We start from the raw sequence: 21,710 nt of genomic DNA on the forward strand, positions 1-21,710 counted from the left end.
ACATTGTGAAACAAGTTTAACAGAAAATCAAGAAACCAGGGGGTCTTTAACAAGCCTTTTGCAATGTCAGTATACATCTTCTGATTTACAATGTAAGTGTATTTTAATATGGACTCAAAACTAGTCACCTCGGTCCTTCTAAAAACCATTATATCCACACAGATATTCAGACATCTGCATTAACTTTGCACATCTCTGAACTTGCTCTGCTATTAGCCAAAATATAGTAAGGATACCAGAAACTTGCAAAATCTAATCACTGCCTCTTACTATCTTTACTTGCATCAAGCCGTAGGAGGAGGTCTGATAAGTCAGAAGCCTGTTTCACAACCATGTAACTCTCTTTTAAGAACTTTCACCAAGCTCAAGACAATATAACATTGTCCATTAACTTCTGGAATTTTGCTCCATCCATCATGAATCTGACTGTGATAAGTGAATGCCATTATGTTTTCTAGGTGAATTTAACATTTTTAATTTTTCTAAAGAAGAGCAAAGGATTGTTGTTTAACATTATCTGATAGATCTTTTGGGCAAAACAGAATATGAATATGAAGAGCCTCTCTACTGGAAACTTTTCTAAACTACTCAGGATGACTGAAAAACAACTTTACATTGGCAAGCTACAGTGGGATTTTATGATATATAAAATTGATTATAATGAAGAAAATCATAGGCAGGTGTTTATATCTAGACTCAACAATCACCATGAGATACAAATTCATTAGTGCTATTCTGAAGGAATAACATTTTAATTCCAATGCTGGTAAGTTAAATAACCATGGGAACATTAGAAACTAATGAGTTATAAAAAAAGTGCTTATAAAATGTGGAACTATATTTCATTTTGCATATTTGAGAGGCAGACTTTTTTCTTTTTCTTTTTTCATGTCTCTCATGTCCTTAAAATATTGATAAAAAACAAGAATTTTCCATCAAAACGGGTTCCTTGAGAAGAGCTTGTCTCAAAGGTTTGATTAAAAGCAGTTGAAAAAATGTGATAAGCACTATTTACTAAAAGTATATAACTGTGCTGGGCTGGGGGCATAGCCCAAGTGGTAAAGTACCTGTCTGATAAGCTCAAGGCTCTGACCCCAGGGTGGCAAAATATTAAGAAAAAAAAAGAATGAAAAACTTCATAAGCAGTCATGTGTCATATTGTCATATTCTATTTTCTCTGTGATCTATTCTGTAGTTTACCTGGAACATTCATGGTTTCCTGGATTCAACCAATGTCTTTTCCTTCTGCTTTTTAAGGGTAAAACAGCTGCTTTTAAATAAATACGTGGGAAAGAAAATGAAATGTAGTACTACATAGTTTCTTCCAGGAAAATCTTTAAAGGGTACCAAACTCACTGAAGTAGATTCCAGCTCTCCTAATGATGACAAATACCCCTAATTATAAGTAAATGTACTGTAAATATTGTGATGTTCTGTTCTTTTCCAGTATCTTCTATCTGGGAATAACTTTTCTGTAAATCTGTCTGCCTTACTACGAAGGCATTATACCAAAACTGCTGCTGCATCTAGATTCTCTTGAAAAACACATTCATTATGGCTTGGAAATGCTGATGATCAAATTCTGCCTTTCATGGTTACCACACAGCCATTAATGAAGATGAGTCTAGTGGGCTCTGAGTTCTGTATAAACAGTAGAGAAGGCATCCCCATCACTAAAATGACTGAGATTCATTTCTGAGTCATATAAAATAATTTTTATAACATTATGTTTTTGCAAAAAAGCATATAGTAGACATTAATAAAGTCTATTGAATTGAACTATTGATTTAGTCATGCTGTCAAGCTTGTTGTAGACAGTTCATAAGACCAAGATATAGAGATACCACAAGATATGCAAGTGAAGGTCATTACAGTTATGATTGGTTCCACCCATCTAGACATCTCTCAGATGGCAAACATGTCTAGTTTCCTAGAACACTCACTCAAGATTCCGGCTAATGCATAAGGGATCATACACACACACACACACACACACACACACACACACACACACACACAAACAACTGAGCAAGAAAGTCACCAAGAGGTTACATTTGACTTTAGCAAGTAAATGAATGGTAGAATAGTCAAGTCATATACACAAAAAGTTGCTCAAATAGTTATCACTATAATTTAGGAAAGCTCACAGAAGTAAGAGTCTGATTTTAAAATCCAGTGTGTTTGTTTTAAATTTGTTTTTAGAACCTTACCCTTGTATCTCCTTTAAACTGCATGGATGACCCTGCATGGAGCCATTTTTGATAGGCTGGGAAGAGGAAACAAGATAGGCTTTCTATGTGCTTTAGGGAAACAACAGATTCTGACAGGAGCCAATTAGGATCTAAGAAGAGGAACCATCAGCAAAAAATAAAAGACACTTTTTCTGACTTTGTGATTTGTTCATTCAATCATTCATTTGTTCATTCAATAAATATTTACTGAGAATGTACTATGTGATAAATCTTATTCTAGACACCACAGATGAAGCAGTGAAAAGTGAAGGCAAGGCTCTTAAGCCAGTCTAAGTAAACAAGCTTATTTAGGTAGTGAAAAGAGTTTTAAGGAAAATAAAACAAGACAAAAAGAACTTTCTGGGTCATTTGGAGCAGATTAAATGGATGGTCATATTAGGCCTTTCTGAGGCGGTGATGTATGAGCATATACCTACATGATATTAAAGAACCTGCTCGGTAAAGATCCAAATGCAGAGGATTCCAGGAAGAAACAGCAGCAGGAATTACTTACTGATTCATTCCAGTGAAAAGAAGCAGGCCTGTGTGGCTAGAACACACATAGTTATGGTCTATGCGAGCAGGGATAAGCAAACAAGGCTGGAAGAATATTTCATAAAACCTTCTAAGCTATGCAAGGATTATGGGTTGTATTTAAAATGCAATGAAAACTCATTGGAGAATTTTAAGCGAACACATAACAAGATCTGGTTATGTTTTTAGAAGATCATTCAGCTGTTGTTGGTGTGTGTGTTTCAGGGTTGTGGGGGAATAGAAACAAGGAGACAAAAACAGAAGGCATTTGAGTTGTTGAGGTGAGAGATAATAGTGACTTGGATCAAAGTTTTAGCATTAAAGGAGTAGAGTGTACAAATTGGGGACATGTTTTGGAGGTGGAGGAAACATGGCTTGCTAATTAATTGGATGTGAGGATGAAAGAAAAGAGACAAAACAAGGATGACTTCTACATTTTTGGATTGAATAACTTGGTAGAACAATTTGAGGAGGAACAGGTTTGGAGGGGGTGGATATCCGGAGTTCTGCTTCTGAGATGCCTGTTAAATATGATAATAATAGTATCTACCTTGTAGGGTTGTTGTGAAGAGAGAATAAAAGAATTTAGGTCAGTACCAGCAGGAAGTAATTGTTCAATAACTGCTAACTACTATAATTCTTCAAGTAAAAGTGGTTCAAGACAGAAAAGAGCTCTGTGAGGGGCTAAGAATGAACACACAAATTTCAGAGTTAACACAGGAGAGTCACTGTTGCTCAAACCAATTTTGGAGATCTTTTGTTCATTATCCATCATGGACCAATAGTACAGGGGACCAAATGTTTATCTCTCCCCCAAATTCATATGTTGAACTTCTGATACCTAAAGTAATGGTGCCTTTTTGAGGGTGAGTAGGTCAAGAAGGGGAAGCTTCATGAACGGGATGAGGACACAACAAAAGACAGCAGTCCATGAGCTAGGAACCTGGCCTTCCTCACATCCTAATTTGCCTACATCTTCACCCTAGACTTCTCAATCTCAATTTCTGTGAGAACTTTCTGCTGTTTATAAGTCACCCAGTGTATGGTATTTTGTTATAGCAGCCTGAAAGATCAAAGAAACTTTTGTAAACACCAACAAAAATGACTTATCTTAAAAAGAAAACATGCCAAGTATAGGTGACTACAGTGTTTGGAGTCTATGGCAATGTCGGACTGCAATAAAAATTTCTAAATTTCACTCTCAATTTCTGTGCCTATTTCCCATTATAGACCAGTAAAGAACAGTTTGCAGACAACGCCAGGGAGTGAGTGCATTTTAAGAGCCATCCTACTTAGAGCTACAGATGTCTAAAGGAGAGGCCCTGAGACATACAAGGGGAGGCGGGAGGCGGGGTAGTTCAGTAGACTGAAATAATGCCAAGTGTTTGCATACATGAGCACCCAAGCAATGGGAAATCATATACATTTACAAGTAATCAGTTTTAATTAGATACAAGGAAAGAGCCTAATCATTCCTGCAGGAATTCACTCCTCTTCCCACAGATGTGGAATCTAAGGAGAAACACATCCGTTTCCCTACTTCGCCCTCACAAACACTTCACACTAATCATCAGAGATGCAATCTAGCGCTCAGGATGCATTAAGTATCCACAGCTCCTTCACCACCAAGCTGGGCTCTGCTGGGGAGCAGAACAATTACCAGACCGGATAGCGACCCAGCTGTGCCCTAAGGCTGGTCTAGGCCCTAAGCATCCACACCTCGCTTAATAATTCACAGCTCCTGCCTTGCCACAGACTTGTCTCACTCAAGACTCCAGCTCCTGTGGTCCAGACATCCAAAATAGTGCACAACCCCACAGCCAGAGAGCACCTGAAAGAATTTGTAGGGCAAAGGGGCATATTTCTGGGTAAGGAAGTCAATCAAGTAAAGGATTCTTCATCATGTTGGAGTCTTTCCCGTAAGCAAAACTTGCTTCACTTTACACTTTTCTTGAACCCCTCCTATACGGGCTCTCTTCGGCTTCGGCTGAGAGCGCGCGGCTGCAGCGCTGTTTTGTACCTTAAAGACCTGCTTCTGGCTTTTTGCTTGCTCCTGAAGACCAGAGGACAGTACGTGGGCTGCGGGTGAAGGCCAAGTTGAAGGAGCCTTGCATACACGCTTGTGTCCTCAAAGGCGGCTCTGGGGTCTCCAGAGCTCCAGCCAAAAGCTCCAGACCCAGGCCGCCAAAGCGAGAGCCCCGCGGAGCCCCTGCGCACAGTGGGCTCAGTCCCGGGTCGAGCGCGCGGGGCCGGGCCGGGCCGGGCCGGGCCGGGCGGGGGCGCCGGGAAGGGGCGTGGCCGTGACTCACGCGGCCGCGCGCGGGGGAAAAGAAGCAGCACCTCCGGCCGCGCGGGGCGAGGGGCTGCGCCCGCCCGCAGGACGCATGCGCGCTGCCGACCCAGCGGCTCCCGCTCCCTCCCCGCCCACCCCTGCTCCTCTCCCTCCCCCCTGCACTCCATCCTCGCCTCTCTCCGTCTCTCCTCGCCCGCTGGGTGCTGAAGTTGGGCGGATGGCAGCAAGCCGGCTCCGCTAGAGGACCGAGCAACCCAGCCTCGCGCCTTTGGACCATCGGTGCGCCGCCAAAACCCCAGGCATCTGGGTAAGATATTGCCTCTAAAGCCGCGCGCTGCCAAGTAAATGACATCAAAATGTCTGCTTTGCACCGATGGATGGATTTTTTTTTTTCCTAGGTGTGGAGGGGGGAGGTTGAGGAAGGAGGGGGTGGAGAGTGCGACTGCCGGTGCCCTCTCTGGCAGGCGGAGAGGGGTCTCGCGGTGCCCGCGGCGCGGCGCGGCGCGGCGGCTTTGGGAAGTTGAATCCCGCGTCGCTGCCTGGGCTCGGTCGGTTTGCCGCCTCGCGGCTCGGCGGAGGGGCTGGGCTGGGCGAGTGTCCTGCCCGCCCCGGGAAGCCTCGCTCCGTCGGGCCCCGAGCGTCCGCGGAGAGCGCGGCACCTTTGGGGAACCAGCAAAAGAGGGCCGGGGTGGCGCGAGAGCCCGCGGGGACTCGAGGTCCGTCAGGATTTTTGTGGTTGGTTGTAAGAGAACCGAATTCAGTGTCTAATCGACCGAGGATCACCTCGCTTACCGTTCTGTACCTTTGAGGGAAATGCGCTATTCAGGTGGGGAAGGTGTAACCAAAAGGTTTGCAAAAATGAATACCTTGAGCAGCAGGGGTAAAATATCGGGGGGGAGGTGTGTTTGCAGGGGATGGGGGTCCCTTTTGTTCCTTCGTCCACAGAAAGGGAGTTCGGGCTGTGCATGGCATGGTGTTGGTTTTACAGCCACCCAGGGAGCGAGGGCGAGGAACGGCCACCAAACCCATAGCCACTGCCCGGGTGGGTGTATCTGAGACTCCCTGGTTGCGGGTGATGATGATTCTTTTTATTATGGATGGATCACAGTTTCCTGGCTCCCTCCTCGCCAGGCTCCCTCCTCCACTCCCTCTTCTTGGGCTGCGGCAGTGGCTGGGTGCAGACACTCGACCGTTTTCTCCTCTTTTTGCTATCTCCCCGTATCCGTGGAAAATGTCGGAGGGCTTGGGGATGGCGGAGGGACAGAGCTGGCCTCGGGAGCCATGCGTGGGGAGATGCTTCTGCCAGTCCGAGGCTGCTGGCAGCGCGTCCCAGGGAGCCCGCTCCAGCTTCGGAGTCCCTGGGCTCCTGGTACCAGGCAGTGGTCGCCAGGTCAAAAAGATGCCCGCCCACCAGCCGTGCGGGAACCCGCCCTGTGCCCTCCGCCTCTAGCCCGAGCCCCGGACACCCCCTCACGTGGGCGAATCCTTGGTCGCTCGGGGGAAGCCTGACCCGGCTCCAGGCTAGTTTTCCTAATCTCCCCACCTCTCCCTCCCTACCCTTCAGTAAATGCTTCTTTGAGAGTCTCGTCTGCAGAACTTTGCATGCTTCATAGTAGTTTCTGACCTTCTTTTGTAGGAAATTGTGTTACAGCGAGATGCTGTCCATTTTGGGATAATGATAAAGAGAAATCTTAGTTTGGTTCCCACCTAGGATAAGCACTTCTGAGACTTGATTCCATCTGCATTTCCGGCGTTCTTACATACTGGTTTTCCGGGAGATGAACCCTTCTGAAAATCATTTAATTGGCGAAGTGAAAAATAATTTTTATTCCTGTAATGGAAAATAATGTTTTTCCTACGTTCAGAACTGCTAGATATTATATGTATGAAATATTTTGCAAACTATGAAACACTTAAACTACATTGTATTTGTTTCCGACGTCTTTTGTAGTAATAGTAGCAGTTATTCATGAAATGTACATTGCAGCACTAATAACTAATCAAAAGATAATTTGTACTCATTAATTCAAATGAATGACAAGATTGACCTTCTCCAGTTAAGTTACTATTATTAAGCTACTTCTTCTGTTAGCATGAACTAAAACAGTAATTAGTGCACACATGGGAGTGTAGATTTATTCACTATTTTTACAGTCTTAAAGACTATATTTAGGGCAACGTTGGAAGATTAGTTTATTTACATTTTTGGAGATGAGGAAACAAGTATTTATTATTACACAAAGATCTGGTGGCATAACTTATTAAACATGGTGAATCTCCCTGATAATGACACCTAATCTCAGACCCATAGACACTCATCCTTCCTCCTGAAATTATAGTCTGAAGGATTAAGAAAAACACCTGATTTATAACAATGTAAAGTGTCCATTTTTGCCCATGTCCACTCTTTTTGCTCTAGTTCCTCAACTTCTTGGTGTTTGGTTCCCATGGAAGGAAATTAACAGTGAGTTACTTGGGTTTCAGTTCTAAGGGAAAGAGCTTTCCCTTCTCAAATAGATATATTTGGTTTTAGGAATCATCTTATGGGTTTCTAGTTAACTGAATGCATAGTGTTAAAGGTCTGAGTCCATTATTATTCCTAAGGAATTCTTATACTTTTGCATAATATATAAATAAATAATAGCCTCATTAACCTTTCCTGCCATTATAGCCAGAAGCTTTGAAGAGAAAGAAAAACATATCTTCTTGTCCATTTGGCTTTCTTACAACAGCCAAGTAAAAGCTGAGGATCGACATGTTGATTGGTAGCAATTCTGATTGACTCACAGACTGAGGAATGAGAAAGAATTAATGTGATAATCTGTTGCTATAAGGATAATGAATTTTGTATTAGATGTCCATTCACTGAAATAATGGACTTTTCTGGAAAAGTGGAAGGGGAGTACAGATAATGAAGGATTCTCTGCTGAGAATCCTGATAGTCCAACTCTGTCTGTTCAACAATGAAGATATTGCACTGCCCGGAAAAGCACACGCAAGCACTGCTGGATGCCCAGTGGATGAGAATAATTCTATGTGACGTTAAGAGCATTTTATGTCATCTGATCACTACAGAGTGCAAGTCCGAACTCATTATACAGGCTTACTAGTGTATGACATTCTCAGGGGGTGTCTGGGATCCTCACACATAAGTTGTTACAGAACGCTTAGCAAAGCTTAGAAAATAAAGCAATCCTTTGCTATGAGTAGACACTGGGACTTTCTGTGTGAGATTGATGGGTACGCCCACCTTCCTCTGCTCTCTCATCGCTACTTGTCCCCCAAAGACACTCTCCTAACTTCTAAGAAATTCATTGACTATTCTTGCTATTGTGCCAGCACCTAGCACAATGTCTGGCAAAAGACAGGTATTAAATAAACATTTCTTAAATGAATAAGCTTTAAATTGATATGGCTCACAACCGTCTTCCTAAATCAGAGGCACAGTTTCAAAAGAGTGCTTGTGCTCTTTTGAGTACACAATTTGAAATCCTAAAGCTCACCCTTATTGTCCCCACAGCTTTGAGGAAGCAATTTTTAGAATTGTCACATTGTATGTTTTTAATGTAACATTTATAGTATTGATTTATTTACACATTATAAAGCAATGTTTGCTTATTTTAGATCTACCAGAACACAGAAAATATATGAAAATGATTTGTGACTAGACATAGATATGATGAACACAAATTTTAATCAAGCTGACTTTATAAAGAACTTCTATTGAAATACAGCCCTTTACCACCAGTTCACCTGTGGCATAATTGTACCATTGTTTAAAAATGGTATTTTATAGCAGAGTGCCATACTTGTTTTATTAAAAGTTATTTATAGACTGGGAATGTAGCTCAGTGTTAGAGTGCTTGCTTAGCATATGCAAAGCCCTGGGTTTGATCCCCAGAGCTACAACAAACAACAACAAAATTAATTTGTTACTGTTTCTATATTGTTAATGCAACTTAGTGACTGCAAAATAATTTATCTTACAGATGTTTTAATTTGCTTACCTGTCCTTTTTTTATTTTTAGGCTTTTATGTTAGTTCCAGTATTTTCCTGTTTAAACTGATGTACATCTTCATCCTTAGCTTTTTGTATGCAGGCCTGTAACGCAGTTTTTCCTTCAGGCTTGATATATAGAACATTCAGTTTTCACCTGCATAATATCTGGCTTTAAAAGTATTTCCTAACTGGATATGAGAAGCTAATATTGTTCAAACTTTTATTTCTTTGGCCTCTAAGAAAGCTGACTAGTTTTTGGCATGCTTATAAACTATTTATTTTGCCATTGAGGATGGCTTGTTCTTTTGATCATGGGTATTCAGATACATTTTTAAAAATTTGAGTGCTAATATTAATATTCTTTAAAAAGGAAAAGCAAACAAAGGAAGGAAATGCTTAGTGACAGGACTGCATGTGGCAAAGACTACAGAACTTACTGTGGGCTGTGGCTAAACCAGAGAAGCTGGAGTTGGCAGGGCTACTGGATCAGGACTGGCATAGTTTGCTAACCAACATCTTACTATTGGGAGCTTCTACGTGAAGAGTTCTCATGTTTTCGTGGATCATTTCTGTCAACTGCCAGTGTTAAAGGATTGCTTTCAAGTTTTTCTGAGATAAATGTGATTGATTGAAAGGAAAAATGGAGTAGATGGAAGTCCAGTGGGGCACTTTTGTTAAAATTTTCCATCAGAATAAAACAATTAAGCATAATTATAAAATCCTGTCAGGTTAGTGTCACATCCTATCACAAATTTTCAGTGGTAGGAAAAATTTAAATATTTAAAAGATGAAAATCTACTCTATTACTAAGTTTTTTGTTCCATAATGCTCCACATAAATGCCTGGTTTTGACTTTTAAAATTCTATGACTTTTGATAAATTTAATTTCAAAAGCTTAATTATTTAGCTTGGAAAAAAATCTATGAAGTCCCTTAAATATTAAACTCCCTACTAAATATAAAATTTTGTAATTTTATCAGATATAACCTTAGTAATTCAGAATCAATGAACGTAGAATTTGTAATGAGTGTAAGGTCTCTATAAGATCAGCAGTGAGCTGTGGGGAAAATTAAATTACAATTAATTTTTACTATCAACTAGATGTGCAGCTTTTTCATAAAATCATATAAGTATTTTGTAATTAGAAGTCTAGCATAAGTAATTTAACATCCTAAATCTCTGAATTTCTTAAACTTTGTATGTGAAATTTTCTTTTAAATCCCTGTGTCAATAAATATAATTTTATTATAGACAATGTGGTTCACAAAGCAAATATTTACTTCCTTATATTGGGCCGCAGACTTTTCATAGTACTGCTGATTGGCTGTTGAAACACACAGGTTATAATTCAAAAGCCATGGCATTACAATAAAACAGACACAGCTCAGGGGAAATTATGATATAAATAAAATGAGCAGGTAAGTTTATTTCATTTCTTTAATTATCTCAGGTTTTCTCTGTGTCCTGAGTTAAATCCAGTAAAAACTCTTTTGTGAAAGTTGATGACACTCTTAATTTTACTCTCAGTGAAAGGGAGGGGGCTTGGTTTTTAGTGTATTATGAAAGGTTATTTAATCTAGAGATTTTATGAGTCAATTTTGACCTTAGGAAGACCATCTTATGTTCCTAAGTCTACTATGTGACAAGTAGCAGTCAGTATTATTTAATTTAGGTGATAGGTATAAGAAGCATATGGAAAGTTAGAGACAGTGAAAGCAGAGAATGTGACTTGGTAGGAAGACCTCAGGTTTTAGATTTAAATAACCAAAAATTTAGCCTTAATCTTTTTGAGTCTTACCTATAAAACTGAAAATAAAGATTTTATGTGCTCTTAAAATGTTGAAGGATTAAGTAAAAGAATATGTAAAAAAAATACATCATATTTTGGCAATCACTGTGCAAGTGTTAGAGGCTGTACTACAGCTACGTAAATAAAATAAATACAGGAAACACTGAGTAGACAGTATGTGCTTGAAAAGATTTTACTGTCTAACCATTATTTGTCTTAGTTAAAGGATCCTTATTAATGTTCAAGTTGCTCTCCATGTGTTTCTTGTCTTATCCTTCCCCAACTAGCCAGTTGAATGAATACATTCATTCATAAACACTTTTGAGTACCTACTATGTGCCAGGCTCTGGGACAGAGATGCAAAGATTAATTAAACATGGCTTTTTTTCCATGAAGAGTTCATATATAAGCTGCTTCAACTAATTATTTTGCTTTTATCTGGTGAGAACTAGTCATTCTAAGTTTATAAATCACAACTAAATACCATATGGGAGTAATGAGCAAGGATTTCCCTAGGATTTAGGAATTTAGGTTAACTGATCTCAAAATTTAGGAGCATCTGCCTCTAAAGTGCAAGCAGGCTGCTAAACAAAGCCTCAGGGATAAGAAGGAAAGCAGGAAGTGGCTCTGCTGGTGTATGGTCTAACTACCTCCACTATACCATAAAAACAACAAAAGACAGGAGGCTTAAGCCTCTTTGTCAGGCTGCAACTACAGAGAATCCCCAGTTCTGCCTCATTAAATAAAATATTTGCATACATTTGTACATTGCCTCTCTCCCCCTCACACTTATCTTTGCAAGATAATTTAAGGTATAACTACATGTTGGCATAGGGAGTGAGAGAAGAAAGAGAGTGTGGCTGTTCCTCCCCAATTTAGGATCCATATTCCTGTGCTAAAAAATCTGGATTGCAGATTTTTTCCGGATGCTACTCTAGTGCCATCTTTGACCATAATCTTTTTGGATGATAGTACATTGACCAAAAATTCAGAATACTCTTTTTTAAAACAAAATTGATTATGGAGAAATAGCCATCTTCAACTTGTTGAGATCACAAGAGTGATTTCTAAACCTAGAAGCTAGATTTTCTGATCTGGGAAGATTTGATATCATTTATGAAACATGGTAAAGACTTCACATTCTTCCTAGCAATATATTATTGAATATATACTTAATGTTCCACTTGTGATAATGAAAGACATTGCTACTAAGAATGAATAAACTTGAAGGTGAGTCAAACCCTTGTGTCAGTCACCAAATTTTACATGCTGTGATTAAGCCTTTGACTGTGCTGTTAATAAATAAGCATGGATACTCATTTGAGGTTTGATCATTTTTTCTAATTGTTGCTACACAGCATAACCATACCACATTTTACCTGTAACCTATGGGTTTACTATGATCAAGATTCACTAGGTAAAAGCAAAGGAAAAACTAGTATTTTTTTTTTTTGCAATGCTGGGACTTGAACTCAGGGCCTTCACTTTGATCCACTCCACCAGCCCTATTTTTGTGAAGGGTTTTTAGAGATAGGGTCTCCAGGATGTTTCATGAGGACACTAGGGCATGGCATACTACAAAGCCATATAGTGATCTGTGTAATTTACAAATTGGTATGACCAACCTAATGCTGTATTGTCCATTGGCGTACTCAATACTCTAGTGTAAGTTGGTTTATTAAATACTTCAGTATAAACTGGAAGACTCACCTACATTTGACCCTCCCTCTTACTAATATCATTCATCATAGTAGCAGCAATAGTATTTCTAAATAATAAGTTAAGGAAGAAAGTTTTAAATTCTTTTTTGTCCCTCTAACACTTCATGGAAGAATTCATGTTAACTATTGTTTTGTATAATTTGGGGGATCTTATGTTAGCTTTTTTCTGAAAATTAAAACATCAAGAACTCAAATGCTGCAATTCATCAGAACAAATTAGAAAAAAGACCAAAACCTGCTGTTTCATTCTTTTCTAGTCATCAGGGGCGAACTGGCCTGGTTTTCCTATCTGTACTAGCTTATGATTAAGTAATATTGGCAATTTTAACTCAGACTATTGGAGCCACATTTTCTTCTGTATGTGTACAGTAATCTCAAATTTTCACTACTGAAGAAATATTTTAGACAAAATTATCTTTACTAAATTCAATGTCTGATGACCCACCTATATTTATATAAATAATAGACTCACATATTATTTTTGGTACTGGAAACCAAATGAGAAAGAAATCCTTTATAGATTCAAATTGTCTCCATAGTTTAATATTTTTGTGTCAGAGTATGTAGATATGTGTTTTTCCCCTGTGATTCATAAATGGAAAGAGAAACAACTGACTTTATATGTGTGATCCTAACCAAGTGTTCTAGAAAAAGACATACATGCATGAAGATACAGGAGGGAGTATAAATGAGAGGAGAATGAAATTCAAGTAAAAAGCAGGAAGGCTGCACTCAGAAAACAAGACTCTCAGCTAAAATCTCATTATATCCTCAAGTATAATGCTCAATGCATTATTATATAACTGCTGTATTATGTAACCACTTCCAGTTTCGAGAATTCATGTGACCTAATCTTAAGAAGGTAATTTTTTCCCATTAATTCAGTAATTTCATTGACTAAACATCTGAGTAATGCAAGTGGGATTTCATGAGGTAGAATTCCATTAAATAAATGTTAATTCCAGGAAGGAAAAAATGTGAAGCACTTCTTGACCTGACATAGGTTATGGGAAATAGTTTCAAAATTTCTTATAGGTGATTCCAAAATTCAATCAAATTGATAAAAATTAATACAAATTTTAAAATGTATCTATTCCTATATATCCTATAAAAACAATTCTCGTTTTATGATGTAAAGAGCTTCATATATTATTTTTAAAGAGCAGCAATGAATAAATACATGCTAAGCTTTCTTTTTATTGAGCAACAGGGCAGTATAATGACTTAATGTCTAAAATATTTGTCAAGGCTTTGGTGGGAGTGACAAGTGTGCTTGAAGAAGCTGGTCTGCTCCTCACCAGTGAGATTATTTTTCAGAGAATGTGCATTTATGGCCTAGTAAGATCACTGAAATTTACTCAGTAAAGCTGCTGATTAGAATTAAAATCAACTTGGCACTTAGTGTGCTGGCTTCTGACCACTTAGTCCAGAGAGAATTCTAGTCTAGTTACATATCAGGGGGAAAAGGAGGTCATATGCCCAAGACTGGAGCTCTTAGAGTATGATCTAAGAAGTTAAACTATGGACATGTAAAAATCATGGAAAGGGAGAGAGGTCTTTTGGTGCATTGGTAAATGTGAGCTGTGTGGGTCTGGATTTCCAAGCATTTGTATTCGATTTTAAAGTTTTCTTCTGGTTCAGCAATTCATCAATTCCACCTCTCTGTTTCCTGCTGCCTTATTCTTAATTAAGGCACTGTATAATTGGAGCCCTGCTCTACACCTGGGAATAGTAAAATTAAATAAGACATAGCCATGTCTCAAGGAGCCTAAAGCTAAGTTGAAGAGAACAGATACATATGTACCTTTCTATTTTAAGTATACTCTAAGAGAGAAAAAAACATAATGTGAGAATTCAACTTGAAATTAATGTCAGATAACTAGACCAGAACCTGACAAAGTTTCATAGAGATTGTGACATTTTCTTTTCAAATTATAGAAAGACAGAATTTTGACAGGAATGGAAAGACCTTCTAGTCTCAAGGACATATTGTTCTTATTGAAATGCACAGTTTACTTGTGTCTTGGACTCTCCATGTAGGTAGCAGGGCAGAGTGGAGTTTGGGTTGTGGGTGTCTGATCTGGAAGGTGGATTTCATCTATCAGGATTAGCTGGATGGAAACATCACCAGGGCAGCAGCGACTACCAGGGCTCCCAGCAAACCTGAGAAGTTGTGACTCTTGTTGAAGATTCTTGGCATTGTGTTTGGAGTATTGCTTACAAAAGTGTGAAAAGAAGTAAAAACATACCATGACATCAGAGAGAGAGAAGGCCACAGAACCATAACAGCTATTTTTTATCCAAAAGATTCCACAACAAAACCATTTAGTGTGTTTCTATTTATTGGATTATGTGATGGTCCCAACTATTTCTAATTATGTTGGTCCTGAACCTCAAGACCTGAACAAATTTATAATGCAGCTGGTCCAAGTGAAAGAAATACAGAATTCTTTCCTTCCTCTCTCCCTCCATTCCTCCCTCCCTCCCTTCCTTCCCTCCCTTCTTCCTTCCCTCCTTTCCTTCCTTCCCTTCACCCCTCTCTTCCTCCCTCCCTTCCTTCTTTTTCTTGTGGCACTGGGGTTGAACCAGGGGCCATGTGTGTACTTCTGAAGTTCTCTACCTCTTGAGCTACAGCCTGTTCTTTCCCTTTTGTGTTGGAGATGCTGTCCCACTAACACAGAAACCTTAAAGCAACAGAGGTTAACATGAGAAGGGGATCAGTAACCATTGTAAAGATCAGTTAGAGATGAATCAACATGGGTTGTAACACATGTGTACACGAAAGCAATGCTAGGGATATTTCTGTATAGCTATCCTTAACTCAACTAGCAAAAATGCTTTGTCTTCCTTATGCTTATGTCTTTTCTTCAACAAAATTAGAGATAAGGTCAGAACAGGTTCTGCCTGGAAGTGAGGGGGGAGGGGTGAAAGGGGTTGGGGAGGGGGGCAGGGGGGAGAAATGACCCAAACAATTGTATGCACATGTGAATAAATGAATAATTTTTAAAAAAAGACTACTCGTTGACTTTTCCACACACGCAGAGCTTTTAGTTTTCGCTGCAAAATGGCTTTGGAAATATGTTTACTTGAAGATCTTAACTATTTTTATTTTATAATCAGGCTATCATCTAAATTTATTGTTAATTGCAAGTATCCAGAAACATATATATTAAGAAGTTAGGCATAAAGAAAAAGAAAAAATTGTTTTAACAACATAATTATTTCCTAACTATATGATACTGAACACTAACTCATTAGAAGAGAGTTACTTAGACATATACAGAGGACACAATTCAGTTCTTGTTTTTTATCAGTCTAAAAATTATTCTGTTTCATATCACAATACTATTTTAAGTTACAGAGAATTAAACTAAAAATCCAATAAATATGTTAAATTGATACTTCCAGTATATGCCTGTAAAATAATCCTGTAACCACTTTTTAAAATATTCAAAGATTAAAATAATGTGTGGTTAGAAAAATATCGTAATGTAGACATGATTTCAGCCTTGATTGAGAATTTCATTGTTTTTTCAGGTGTTAAATGAACCTCTCAAATTTAGGATGAAAGAAATTGGCAATTTTTAAATAAAAACTTTCTTGGAGTTTTTTTTTTTTAAGACACAGAACTAGGAAAATTCAGAAGATACTTTGTGGTTCAATTTTCTAAAGGCATATAACATGTGCAGAAATTTACAGAATGATCCTGGAAAGAAGACCTCTACTGTCATTTGTTACTATCATAGTGGAAGGTCAGGGTTTTCCTTGATAAGCACAGAATGCCATTGAGGCCACCTAAAGAAGAGTCCTGAGGTTAAAGCTGAGTTTGGAATGAGCACTGCATCAGATCTGTGCGGTAGGGAGGCAAAGGGAAGTTGGAATGCAACTTTCACGTTCCAGGTGAAAAAAGGCAGAACCCAAAACAGTAGACAACAAAGAGCCCAATCTATGGCAAGAGAACATAGTGAGAAAACATGGCATAGAGAGCATGTGGTCAACAGAGATTTGGGAGATCTAACAGGAACCTTAAAGCTGATGAGGAGAATTTGAGCCGTGTAAGTTTGGATGATGAAGATGCCACTAAGGCAAGGAAGACCAAAATGATGAAGAAGTTAAGGAGGAAACAAATTAAGTTCAATTTGGGAAATAGTTTGACATATTCATTAGAATTTAATATGCTGTTAATTTAAAAGCCCCAGGAATAACAGTTGGTTTGGTAGGAATCAACAAGTATGGTTGGGCTACGTTGGTAGAGCCACATGGTGTCTAGAATGAGGTTGGTGACAGTTTTGTTCTGTTCTGACTATTCATATCACAACTGGAATGAAAGAGATGGTGAAATGAATTTATAGAACAACAATAATTCATGTGAGAAGGGATTGGAGGAATTCGTGCTTTCCCTAACCTGAAATAGAATGGTTCTTCTGGAGAATAGTTGTATTTTACCATTTGGAGAAGAGCCATGGGACTTAATTAGACTAATTGTAAATCACCCTGGTGTATGATGGAAATAATAAAACTTCATGGAAGATTTGAAAAGAGAAATATGTGCAATGTCTCTGCATTAATATTAGCAGTCAGTGCACCTTAGCTCTTACTAGGACTTTTACAAACCACGTTGGAACCAGTGAGCACACATCATTGCAAGAAATAGTGCCATCCTACTGGAAATTACTTTCAACAATCACTGCTAATTTTGTGAGCTGCCTTAATGGTGCTAAGTATACTGTCCCAAGACAGCACATGGTGAACAAATACTTGCCAGGGATGTTACAGAGATTGAAGGGTTGGGAGGGCAAATGAGTTACAAGGCTAACTCTAAGGTTCAAGTGGTACCAGAGAATTTGGAATGCAAACCCAAGAGAATGACTGGGACTTGAGATAAAAAAATCTTAAAGTTTCCTACTTACAGGTGATAATAGTAGAAAAAGTGAAGAGGGTCGTGAATGAACACTTAGAATAGAAACCCAGTGGAAAAATGATAAAATAATTAAAAAATAAAATGAAACACAACATTAAAGTTAATGAATAGTAATAGCAATAAATGCATGTACTAGAAAAAAATATTTCAAATCATTAAACCAGCTTTGCTTTAAGAAAATAGAAACAGAGGAGCTAATTAGACCCAGAGTAAAGACAAAGACATAATGAAAATAAGAACAGAAATAAATAAAAAATGAAACAATTGAGGAAATAAAAAAAGAAACCCAGAGCTGATCTGCATTGAATTGAATGGATGTGTAAAAAAAACAAAACTAAAACATGCCTACACACATACATATATGCATTCATATTTAAGATGGTCAAATTGGGAAAAAAGTGTTAAAAAGAGAATACTAGTATATCATGTAACCAAGGAAGTGGAAATGTTTTTAAACCAACTTTATTAACATACATACTAGTTTTCTAGAAAATATTGGAAAGAGATAGTTTTAAATGAGCAAGAAGAGCAGCTAAGTTACGTCATGTGGCAGAAAAGTTGAGTAAGATCAACTAACTTATTACCTTATTACCAAGGTAATAAGTTAGATTTTGCAATGAGGAAGTTACTCATGATTGTCTAGAAAGCCCTCATGATTAATGATTTATATATCATCTATTTCCAGAAGGTTTCAGGCAGCTTAAATAAAAGCACTTTCATGAAGGGCAATGAAAATGAAGCATAATAAAGATAAGAAACCACAAAGAGAAATAAGTGGGGGAGGAGAGTATACCACAAAACCTGGATAAGGTTGTGATTGAAATAGAATCCCCACATTTTAGCTCTGAGGCTCCCAGGTAACAGGTCAGGTTATGTATAATTCATTAGTTACTGACAGAAAACTTTTTTAGAGGAAGTTTCCTTTCCTGATACCAAATTCTATGAAGAGTGTATGTCCTGAATTCTTAGACAAGGGACATATTTGACAATATGATCAACAATACGATGAAGAGTAAATATGATTGAAGTACATTTATCTCTCTCTGGATATATATATATATATATATATATAATTATATATTATATATATAATACAATTATGTATTATATATTATATACATATATTTTATATACATATACATCTGAAAATAGCATAATTAAACCCACTAAAAACCAAGAAAGGAGAGGGACAGGAGGGAGTGGAGATGCAAAAGAGTACGAGGGTACTTGTATGGAAATAGCATCATAAAATACCTTTGTATAATTAATATATTGCTAATAAAAGCAACAATAAAAATGATTCTGCTAAAGTTTCAGACTTGCTTTGAATTGCTGCTTCTTTTTTCAGCCCTTGAAGGGAATGACAGTAAGGCAGTGATAATTCTTGTGGGCAAGACTAGTTGGGCACCTGAGTTTGAAAAATCAACACAGGAGGCAGCATTAGGGTAGTTCAGGGGCTATTGGGAGAAGAGACACGAAGCTCCCTGCAACTCCATTGCCACACTGTAGGACCCAAAATTCCTTCCCCCTGATCTTTGTCACCATTCAAGTTCCAGTTCAAATGTCATTGCTTAAACAGACCTTTGTTGGACTCTGCCTAATGTGGTCCCTCTTTCATCTTTCCTCTTATCTACCACTGTCTAACAATAATCTGTTTTCTTTCTTCATAGCATTTTCTGCTGTTAGATTATTTTATTGATTATCATTCTCCCTCCTCCCATTAACTAGAATGTAAACTAGCACACCAAACAGTGCCAGGAACTGAACAGGCACTCAATATGTTCACAGAATGAAGGTTTTATGTATGGGAAAGAACTCAGCTGGGTGTTGATGTGAGAACTAAATAGGATGGTAGAGTTGGGAATGGAATAAATTCTCCCCAGTGCATAGCTGAGGAGATGATGGTGATTATGATAATCACACAATTTTTTTCCTGAAAACTTTAAGAAAATTATTGTTTAAGGGAAAGATACACATTTGTCTTTGTATTTTCCTATACACTTATAAAGAGCAGGGGTCCCAATTTGAATGGTAAGTTCATGAATATTCATTGGCTGTGTTTATAGGGTATAAAGGCTAACTGGGAAGAGAATAGCATAAATGGCCATAACTTGTGGCAACCCTCTTTCTCTCTTTTTGGATAAGATTGTTTAATGTTACCCATTCAGACTTTGAAAACTATCTTTCAAAACTTGCCTAAAAAGTAAGTGACATTGCTGACATAAAGACAGAAACACAAGTGCCTGTACAGAGATGTTCATTAGAATTGAAGAGGAAACTGGAACCAGGAAGTGAGAGACTGGAGATAGAACAGGAGGTGAGCCAGAGAACATCTGAATGTAGACTAGTGGCTTGGAAGAACTAGAAGCGAGAACTAAACTAGTTGGTAACAGCAGACTGAGGTAGGTGGCAGACCAAAGAAAACTTGGTAACATTTGTTAAAAAGTTTAAAGAGAAGTAAGTTCATTGGCGGTGAGAGGCAAAATTATCAATGGAAAAGGGTTAGGAAAAATGCCATTGAATTTCCCGCAATATCAATTTTATCCATTCTTGAGAAACTTAAAGTGCTTCTATATTGAAATAAAAGCAAACATTAGGAAATAGTATATAATACTTATTTGCTTGTTTTATGGCTTAGATCTGGTGCTTAGAAGCAATTTTCATTATTTAGGCACCATGTTGGGCTTTGCCTCCAGGCTCCAGGGTGCAAGTTTACAATTTAGAGATAGTGGAATTTCCCCAAGGTTGGGACAAGCAAGGAATTTGAGAATCAGAGCATAATAAGTTCAAAAGGCACCTTGAAATCACTAAGTCTGCAAATAATGGATTCTTTTTTCTCTAATCTCCTTATCTCTAATATTTTAACTCATAGCCAGAAGAAAGATGTTGTGAGACAGATATTACAAATTGGTGTTTCTGAAATAATGGTTTTACTTATTTCAGGCATCTGAAATGACAAAAAATTGTTTTCAGCCTAGAAAAAGAGTAGAAAATCCTCAGTCTTTTATTTCTTGTATGCTGAGTGAGTTTTTCTGATACTGTTAACTTACTGGTTAGAAAATTAACAAATGTTTGACTGTTAAAACAAACAAACAAGAAAACAAAGACCATCCTTATTAGTTTGTTGGTCTTTCTACAAGAGGATGTCCAACCTATTGAATGTTGTGATTGTGCAATGAGCAAAGGTAATTAATCATCATTTCCACAGGGTAGGAATGCATTGTCAAAAAAGGGAAATGAGCATTAAATGAAAAATACCTCAAGAACTCATTGGGAAAGTACATTTTGTAAATGCAATTTAGAAATAAGGTAAATTTTCATATATGCTCATTCTTTTATATAATTGTGGACTGTCATCCAAGAGTGGAGAGATTAACAGGACATTGCAATTGAAATAATAAAAATGGCAAAAAATTAGGTGTGTAACTGCAAATGTTTGAAACCATAAAGTAGAAACTAAATTTGTTTTCTGTAATGTTTGTCTGTTTCTAATGGTCTACTGCCTTTGTTTTTTATAGAAATAGTCTGGGAATAAGGAATAAGGAATTTTGGGGGGAAAAACTTGTAAACAAAAGGGATACATGCTGGAGTTTTGTGCATGGATCCTCCAGTGAATTCCTCTTTTAACAAGTGCTTATGGAGCACTTACTTTGTTCCAAATACTTTTCTAAGATACTCTGATTTATAAGGGAACAAAACAGACAATGCCTGGCCCTCACAGAGCAGCATTTGGAGGGCCTTTGCAAAGCAGGGCTATTGAATTGACATCTTGGTCAACTTGTCGTGGAGTGAACTGTCAGAAGAATGAAATTTCCATTCTTAGCCCTCTCTAACTCAAGGACATACGTAGCTGATAACATCCAAAGTTCTGGGCACAAGGGGGAGAAGTGAGCTCATTTTTCTCAGGCTGGAAGTCTGACTTCCCTCCAGGAATGTCCCAGGAGTGAGCTGCATCTTCATCCCTGTTCCTTGCCTTTGCCTGCCAAACCAGCTTCCAAGTGTTCTAGGCTTGGAGGTACATTTCAGACAATTTAGAGCGTAATTAACTGAAATGGAAGAATTCTGAGGTACATCAGAAAATTAAGCTCATATTTAACAAATGTATAAAACCAAAAGGAGTATATTCTTAAAATGCATATTTAGGCAATAAGATACAAATTCAATTTTATTTTCTCTAAACTCTTGGGGAACTTATGTATGGAAGCTGTATAGTGTGCAGAG

The 21,710-nt window shown here is 38.1% G+C and overlaps 1 protein-coding gene across 1 annotated transcript in view; it reads left to right on the forward strand.

Annotated features, from left to right (window-relative positions):
* The first annotated feature begins 5,211 nt into the window (after positions 1-5,211).
* The window catches only part of Rgs17 (regulator of G protein signaling 17), a 99,731-nt gene continuing 83,232 nt past the window's right edge, over positions 5,212-21,710 (forward strand). The window contains exon 1 of the mRNA XM_020187020.2: positions 5,212-5,365. The gene's annotated coding sequence lies outside the window, so the exon portion shown is untranslated. The remainder of the gene's footprint in view (positions 5,366-21,710) is intronic.

This window comes from Castor canadensis, chromosome 1 (assembly GCF_047511655.1).
Source record: "Castor canadensis chromosome 1, mCasCan1.hap1v2, whole genome shotgun sequence".
Lineage (NCBI taxonomy): Eukaryota > Metazoa > Chordata > Mammalia > Rodentia > Castoridae > Castor > Castor canadensis.